We start from the raw sequence: 7,951 nt of genomic DNA, 5'->3' as shown, positions 1-7,951 counted from the left end.
AGTTGATGAGCTCTCAGTCAGGCCCACCCCCTGCTCCTCCAAATATGGTTACATCTGGTCCCATGAAACCAAGATGGCGCTGGTCAAAATACTAAAGTCAAGCCTTCGACACAATACAACAGTTCACAAACCAATGAGTGACATCACGGTGGGTTGCCACTTGGAGAATTCAGAAGGGAAATCTCTGGATGCTTCAGTGCAAGCAAGTGGCACAGCATAATTACAATGTATAGTTGAGCGATATATTATTTGGATATATTAAAAAACAAAAGTGGTTCTAAACGTAGAGCCGTTCGGAAGCCAAAAGAGCCACGTGATGATGATGATGATGATGATGATGATGATGAGGCTCAGGGTAAATCCCCGTCTCTACATTCTGCTCTACGTCCACTTTTCCGGCCGCGTGCACCCATCTCACCCGTAGACGATCTTCGATGACGCCGGGGTTTACAGGTGAACGGGGCCAGAGTGTCCGGAAGTGACGTGGCGACGCTCACGAGGACCAAAACATGTTGGACTGAACCATTGGCGTCGGACAGTAAACGGAGGGAGAGAGGGGAGAGAGAAGAGTCCGGTCATCTCTGAGGTAATGTTCCCTACTCACATGTGTGACTTTTATCAGCGTGTATCGAGGGAAATGAAAACGTCCAGGCCTGCGTCTGGCTCGCGGGGAAGTGATCCGGTCGGGTCTTGGTCGGGGATGAAGCGGAGTGCGCTGCCCGCGGCAGCTGTCGGCGAGCCGCGGCGCCGACACGACGACGGGCTGTTCCACCGACTGTTTATGAATGAGTCCCGTGTCCACCTGTTCACCCCCACACGTGTCTGCACCGCACTGTGCTCCGATGACTGTGGTATTATTGTGATTATTAAATGTCATTGTTACATGTAACCAAGTGGCGGGTTGACGAGTAGAAGATCCAGAGAGAGAGAGAGACTCCCTCCTGCTCGGTCTTCACCACAAGGAGCCAATTACAGGCTGCTGCTGCAGAGGAGGCGAAATTATAGGACTGGTGCAGAAATTGTTGTTGTTAGGATTCTTTGGGGGATGAAATTCATGATGTACTTTTTGTTAGTATTTCTGACAACGTGGCTTAAAGAAAGTATAAAAAGATCTTGGCCGGGACAGGTTGGCTCTTTTATTCAATATTCTGGTGGTGTCCCTTCAGTAGATTATCTTTTATTTTCATTTTTGGATATTGTCTGGTGTATACACTCAGTTCCTGCTACTTTAGGTAACAGTCTCGCAAGAAGTTAGTGTTGTTTCACATTATGTTCACATGAAGTTATATTCAGAGGCGTCTCAAATTTTTTTTTCTCCACCACGTCTATCGAGTACGGTCACAGTCAATTTTAGTAATCAGTATCTTGATGCTTTACTCAGTTGTACATGGTAAACTGACCATTGAGACTTTCACCTTGGATTGTGGGAAGTTATGTATGTTCCTTTCCACCATCTGACATTTTATTGACAAAACAATTAACCTGTCAAACGTGGAAATAATTGGCAGATTGATCAATAATGAAAATGACAGTTAGTGAAGTCCCGAGCCACATAAGAGTCCTAATCTGAGTCCGAGCCAAGTCATTAAGTTCTCTTTAACACCTTAAAGAATTTTCATAATATAATATAATAACTAATAATATTATATGATTGGTTTCGGATAAACACAATAACATTTTCAGATGTAATTACTTTTTTTTACGACAACAGTCTTCACATCCAATTGTGATAATCGCCAAGTGAACCTTGTCCTGTGTGTGTGTGCGTGTGTGTGTGTGTGTGTGTGTGTGTGTGTGTGAGAGAGAGAGTGATTTACTGCTCTTGTTTTTATAACATAAATGCAATCTTTGGGTTTAGGGACATTATCATGTTATTCCCGAGAGAGAAACGCTAGAATCTAAGTATAGTCAGTGGCGTTCAAGCCAACATGGAGTTACAAATCACTTTTGGCTTTGTTAAGATGAGTCTAAAATTACCAGTATCATGACTCGTGTCTCGACTCCAATTCACACCTCTGTCACAAACTGCAGCCGCCAGACAGAACGTAAAAGTTCATCTACGCCTCTATAAAAGTAGAGCCCCATCGATTTATCAGTTGGCCGATGGCCAGAGCCTTTCACTTATCGTATCGGGATCAGCGATTATGTTTGCGGCTATATGCACCAACATTAAAAAAGTTTTATTTATGTTTATATTTTATGAAAATATATATTTGATTGTAGTTGTTGTGTTTTCTTTTTATTTATAGTTGCTTAAAATAAAATAAAAAAATATCAAGCCTCAATATCATGTCTTTTTCATATGGGTTTGAAATCGGTATCTCAGGAATCATTGCAAATGTTTTTGTTTTAATCTCTAATATCGGTATATCATCCCCCAAAAATTTGTATCTGTGTTGGGCCCTATTTCAACAAAAACTGAACAATACCTAAAACCATTGTGAAAGGATGATTCATTTCAGGGCTGTTCAGTTCCACTGCATTTTTTATTGTAGCCAGGTTGTACCTAATAAACCTGCGATGTATTAGCGCGAGTTCAGGCTCAGAGGCGACGTGCAGCGGTGATCGGCCTCGTTGTCGCTCTGTCAGTCGTGGGACTGGTAACATGCCCACTCTGCCTGCTCTCTGTGAGCAGTCCAGCAGGGGCCATCTGACAACGATCAAGTACAATCATTCATCTGTCTTTTTGTGACGACTTGGTGTCACAACAGCTTTATAGTTGGGGCTGCTTCTCATCTCGAGCCATACACACTTCTGACAGTCAGCCAGTGGTGGGAAAAGCGCTGTGTGTGATTGGTGGATGCTGTGTGTCCCGCACCAGGGCTGCAGCGTTGCGTTCCACCCTCATCGTGCTGAGTGGTACATTTCCTCAAAGTGTCCACACATATGTCACAAATGGCTTTGCCTCGTCTCTCGTAACTGCTGCTCGTCTCCGTGGTGCAGTTACAGGTCACACTCACACACACACACACACACACACACACTAACACACTAACTCTGTGTTGAAGGCTGTACCTCTCAGGTGTTCACTGTGTTCTTAACTATGGCACAAAGACACCCAACACCAGGTTTACAGCAAATGTGAGCAACTACACATGTTTTGCCTTTTGAAGCCCTTTAAAATTATTATCATTATTTTTTTTTTAACAAGAAGACCACTTTTTAATACAAGGGGAGCCACTGGCTTTGAACCTCAGCTCTGTCCCCAACAAAGTGTGAGCAGATGGTTTTGAACATCCACTAAAGTAGAAATGACAATATCTGTTTTATGTGCAGATACATTATAAAGAAAGTTGAAGGCCTGGAATTTTCTTGCATTAACAACATTTGCTCCCACAGCTAATCTAATATGGCTGCTGCTTAAAAAGATGTGCCTGGCAACATCGTATGTAGAGCTGAAGCAAGTGATTGGTCGACCAATAGAGAAATGATTAGCAACAATTTTGGTAATCGAGCAAATGTGCTGCCTGTCTGTGTTTTATCTTATCATTTGTATTGACCATTGGCTCGACAAATACACCACAATGGAATGTTTCACTTTTTTGATCATTCCATAGACTACATGATGAAAAGATAATTTGTTGATTATTTAATACTGATCATTACTTGTAGTTCATTTTTTTCTCTCCTTATTGTCAAAAAATACCCATGAAAACACCAATGATATAACATCTGTGCCACAAAGTTGTTCTGTGCTTATTTCGGCTCAGTCCCACACACACACAAACACACACACACACACACACACACACACACACACACACACACACACACACACACACACACACACACACACACATAATCCTAATGTGGCAAACATGCACTAGACCAAATGTGTTTTCTTTCACTGTAGAAAAAATTGTCTATTGTAAAATCTGTTTTTGTTGAGATTGAAAGTTCCCTCTTGACCCTGGAAACCATATTAGACAAAGCTATTTCACCATAAGTAGTTATTCTGGAGCTTTCATCACATCACTCAGAGATGTTATGATCCAAATATCAATTCTGTTGGTTTAATATATACAGTATGTATCGGAAAATATTGAGAGACGGACTAACGTGTTGTTGGTTTACGCCTTTATTTGGGATGTGTTGCCAATAAGAAAAATGTAGAAGGACCTCAGTGTTATCCACTTATCAAGTGGTTAAACTCTCAAATCCCATTTTGAAAAAAAGTGGGTCACTCACAGTGGTGATGCTGTTGCATGGCAACATGGTGTTTGTCCAGGTTTCAAGAGTCCCCGCACATCTGAGCTGTGGATCCATGAGTCGAGCAGAGAGCGTCAGCACAGACGCGGTGGTCCTGATGCGGGCGCAGAGACAGGAAGCTGTATTTATGTAATTGCCATGTGAGGCAACAGCAGCGGCATTGCCTTGCAGCTGGTCCATTCTCTCTAATCTCGGCCCCAGAGACTCGGCTTGAATGTTTTAGGGTCACATTTAAAATGCGGCCGCTTCATCCAGAGTCACCTCCTGTCGGGCTTAATGAACAAGTTCGATGCTGTGTTTCATAAGATTAAAATGCATGTGTTGTGATTGGTATGACCCATTCGATCTGTCGGCTGAATTATTAACAAACAACACCCACTGTTGTCTAATTTTAAAGGCTCCATGTGTTAGTGATTTGTCTACTCAGTTACTCCAGTTATTGATTTCTTATTAAGGCCAGAATTATCAGCCAGAATAAATGAAAACCTCTGTGTGGGTGTGAAGGGCCTTTGACTCACTGTTTAGTTTTCCTTTAGTTATGTAAATTCAGTTATTTCCTCTTAATTTTCTAGATAATTTGCATTGAATATGTCCATGGTATTGATTGAGTGTAGTGCAGTGGAATTTATCATCTTTTGATTGTAGGACAAAAGCAGTGATTTGACTTTGCTTATATTTTTTGGAAAATCAGATTTTGCACAAAAATGGTAATTTAAGCCGCAGCCATTCACTCATACCGCTGCAAATCAGAGGGGCTCTCATCAAACATAACGTGATGATATTTTTTTAGCGTTTTATTTAAGTGCAAGAGACAAAAAAGAAAGAAATTAGCACTTGTGTTGGACTGGTGGTCTTTTGGGTAAAGCACTGACCGTTTACTAGTGTCCCATCTACCCTTGCCTCATTTTCCTGTAACCTTGCCTAAGTCACGATTTAACAAAGACATAAAATGCCCCCAATTGTTACAAAAAAGAAGAATCTTGCAGCTCCAGTGAAAAGAAATCAAATATATTTGTTGTTGTGTTTTCTGACGTTAAATAGACATCAGGTACAGTAGGAGGTTTACACACAGTGCTGAATGTTCATGTTGCGTATGGAGAAGCAGACATTCAAGGGCAGTAGAGTGGAAAAAGCCAAACAATAAATGTTGGGCTAAAGAAGGGATGTGAGCATGAAAGTGTTGCCCCCTTCCTCCTCTCTCCCTCTCTTGTCTATTTCCTCTCTCTGGCTCTCTCGCCCTCCCTCCCTCTTCCTCTTCCTCTCCTCCCTCGGGCTTTCTCCTCCTTTCCGTCCTTCTGACTGACATTTCTGTAATGACACTGTCTGAGCTCCACAAGCCCGGCCTCCATTCCATCTCATTCTCCTCCTTATCTTATTGTACGCAATGCGCAGGGGCCCGGCCTGTCACTCTGAGAGAACTGCCTGGCACGACTCACGTCTCTATCAGACCACTAAATGCCAATAATCACTACTCGGCTTGATTTAAGAAAGTAAGCGTCTTCTTCCTTGTGTTCTTTTGGTTCCCGCCTGCAGACAGAGGAGTCGCCTGCCAAAGGGTTTGTTGGACACTTGCAGATGCTCGGCCTGTTTGAGGACAGGGATTCTGTTGAGAAGTGGGTTAAGCCCCACATCTCTTTAGATTTGGGCAGGGGTATTACAGTTGTGACTGTGAGGGGGGGTTGAATCAAGCCAGCGCTGTTGAACCCTAAGTGTGCTGCCTGAGCTTCGCCTCTGATATTATGGCTTTGCCTCCTGATGCAACAGTGGGTGTAAGTCCACAGTCATTTGTTGAAAAGAAATGATGAATTTATCTGCACTATTTAAGTTTCAAATGTGACCACGCGTCACGAGGAAAGTTTATACGACAAGACCCATCTACATGAGAAAGTTTGATCAGAATGCAGTTAAAGTGGATGCCTATTTTCTAAATACAGCTGACTGCAATGTTTTGGTCGTGTACTGCAATATTTACACAATTGCACATGGCTTTTTGTGCACTTCTCTCGTGTGATGTGTCCGCTATGCCGAGCTTCTATAATTACCGCAGCCTGCAGCGCCTCATGGGGACCATATTAACACACACGAGTGGAGGAGCAAGAGCACATGCACAAGTCATACAGAGTCTGTGTGTGTGTGTTGCTCCAGTCTCGAGCCTCCAATATGTGCATCAGTAATATTATATGAATAGCAGTGATGCACAGTTAATCATAGGTCATGGTAAAATGTGTTTGTATCCATGAGTAATGCTGATCCAACGCAATAGAGATAATGTCCCTGAATCAATCACAAGTCTGCGTGTGCAGCGTTGCACCACGTGACCACAACAATGGTAAAGTGGAGCAGCAGCGAGCTGAAACAAGAGACAAACTGTATATAGACTGCAGCCCGACTGATACCGTTGATAGGTCAAACAATACAAGTAATTTTTATGATTTTGTGTGATAATTTATTTATTCTAAGAATTGTGACCAAGATATACCTGCCACATTTTCAGCAGTGGAATTAAAAAAAAATCCAGATATATCTGCCAAATAAAAAAGCTAAGAGAAAGAAGAGGGGCATAGAATATTTTATCTGCAGACCATAAGAATGATGATGGCATGAGAAGTTAAGTATAAGGTTGTAGCTGCACCCAGCAGAAATGGAAATAGATACAGTAATTCATTTCAGTTTTTAAATATTCCCAAAACACTGGACAAAGACAAAGTGAATATCTACAGTAACAGACAACACAAGAAAGTGTTATGTGTGCTGAAGCACCAAATAAAATGGAAACAGATTATTATTATGATAATCAAAGAAAATCATTGCGATTTTTATTTCTAAGATAACTGTGCAGCATTATACAGTGCATATGTACAGTGAGTGCTCCTGTCTTTGTACAGCTGTAACCTCAAATATTTGCCTGACCTTTCGACCTGGCAAGCGATTGGCAGCAGCTTGCACCAAACACCATGAGCTACTGTACGCAGCTGTAATCTCAGGCCGGCCACCTCTGCCTGCCGCCCACTGTCTCCACGCCCTTTCTCACATCCTTCTCCTAGAGGATGTAGACGGAGGAGGTAAAGTATATTGTGAACATGTCATATCAGCATGTGTTCATTTCCTCCCAATTTTCTTTAGTGAATTAATTAGAAGCAAGAGGGCTTGAGAGCCCTCATAACATTTTATGTTATCTAAGAGCGGCTGCTGTGTTCGGGCATTATAGCTCTGCACGCAATCCCATAAATCACACTCTGGATTACCAGGTGCATACAGTTCGGAGGGAGGACGGCAGAGCTCGGCTCCCTGTCTGCCGCTCATCCTCTGTTTGCGTCTGCAGTCGACTCTGAAATGATGATGAGGGCGTCAGGACGCAGATGTATTGTTGTGGTGGTGCGGGGCAGAATCCTCCAGGAGTGTTCCAACTGTCGTTGTTATGTAATTTCCTCTCCGCTCGGATTGGTCTGGCTCCGGGTTGTTGGTGGGCTCAGCATATTAATCTCACAAGCATTATCTGTCTCCCGGAATCAGCGGTTGTTATGTGCACGACTCGCTCATCCATGCCTGCTCTTGTAAAACCGACCAATCAGCCCGGCCAGCCTCTTTCTGTCATCCACCTGAGCCAATCTGGTTTATCCCTGTGCCTCAAGTCAACATATACTCGGCACCGATCTTTTTCTATTGAATTTTCCAGACTGATCTGACTCCCTTAAATGACTCCATTTTATCTAACTCGTGGCTGTGTGTCTTCAGGATTGCA

The 7,951-nt window shown here is 42.8% G+C and overlaps 1 protein-coding gene across 2 annotated transcripts in view; it reads left to right on the top strand.

Moving 5' to 3' along the window:
- The first annotated feature begins 457 nt into the window (after window positions 1-457).
- si:ch211-45c16.2 (mitogen-activated protein kinase kinase kinase 13) overlaps window positions 458-7,951 on the top strand; it is a 30,282-nt gene continuing 22,788 nt past the window's right edge. For both annotated transcript variants that reach the window (XM_035603579.2, XM_035603574.2), the window contains exon 1: window positions 458-586. The gene's annotated coding sequence lies outside the window, so the exon portion shown is untranslated. The remainder of the gene's footprint in view (window positions 587-7,951) is intronic.

This window comes from Scophthalmus maximus, chromosome 14 (genome assembly GCF_022379125.1).
Source record: "Scophthalmus maximus strain ysfricsl-2021 chromosome 14, ASM2237912v1, whole genome shotgun sequence".
In the NCBI taxonomy this organism is placed as follows: Eukaryota; Metazoa; Chordata; class Actinopteri; order Pleuronectiformes; family Scophthalmidae; genus Scophthalmus; species Scophthalmus maximus.
Note: the sequence above shows the minus strand (reverse complement) of the source record. Positions and strands in the feature narration are given on the sequence as shown.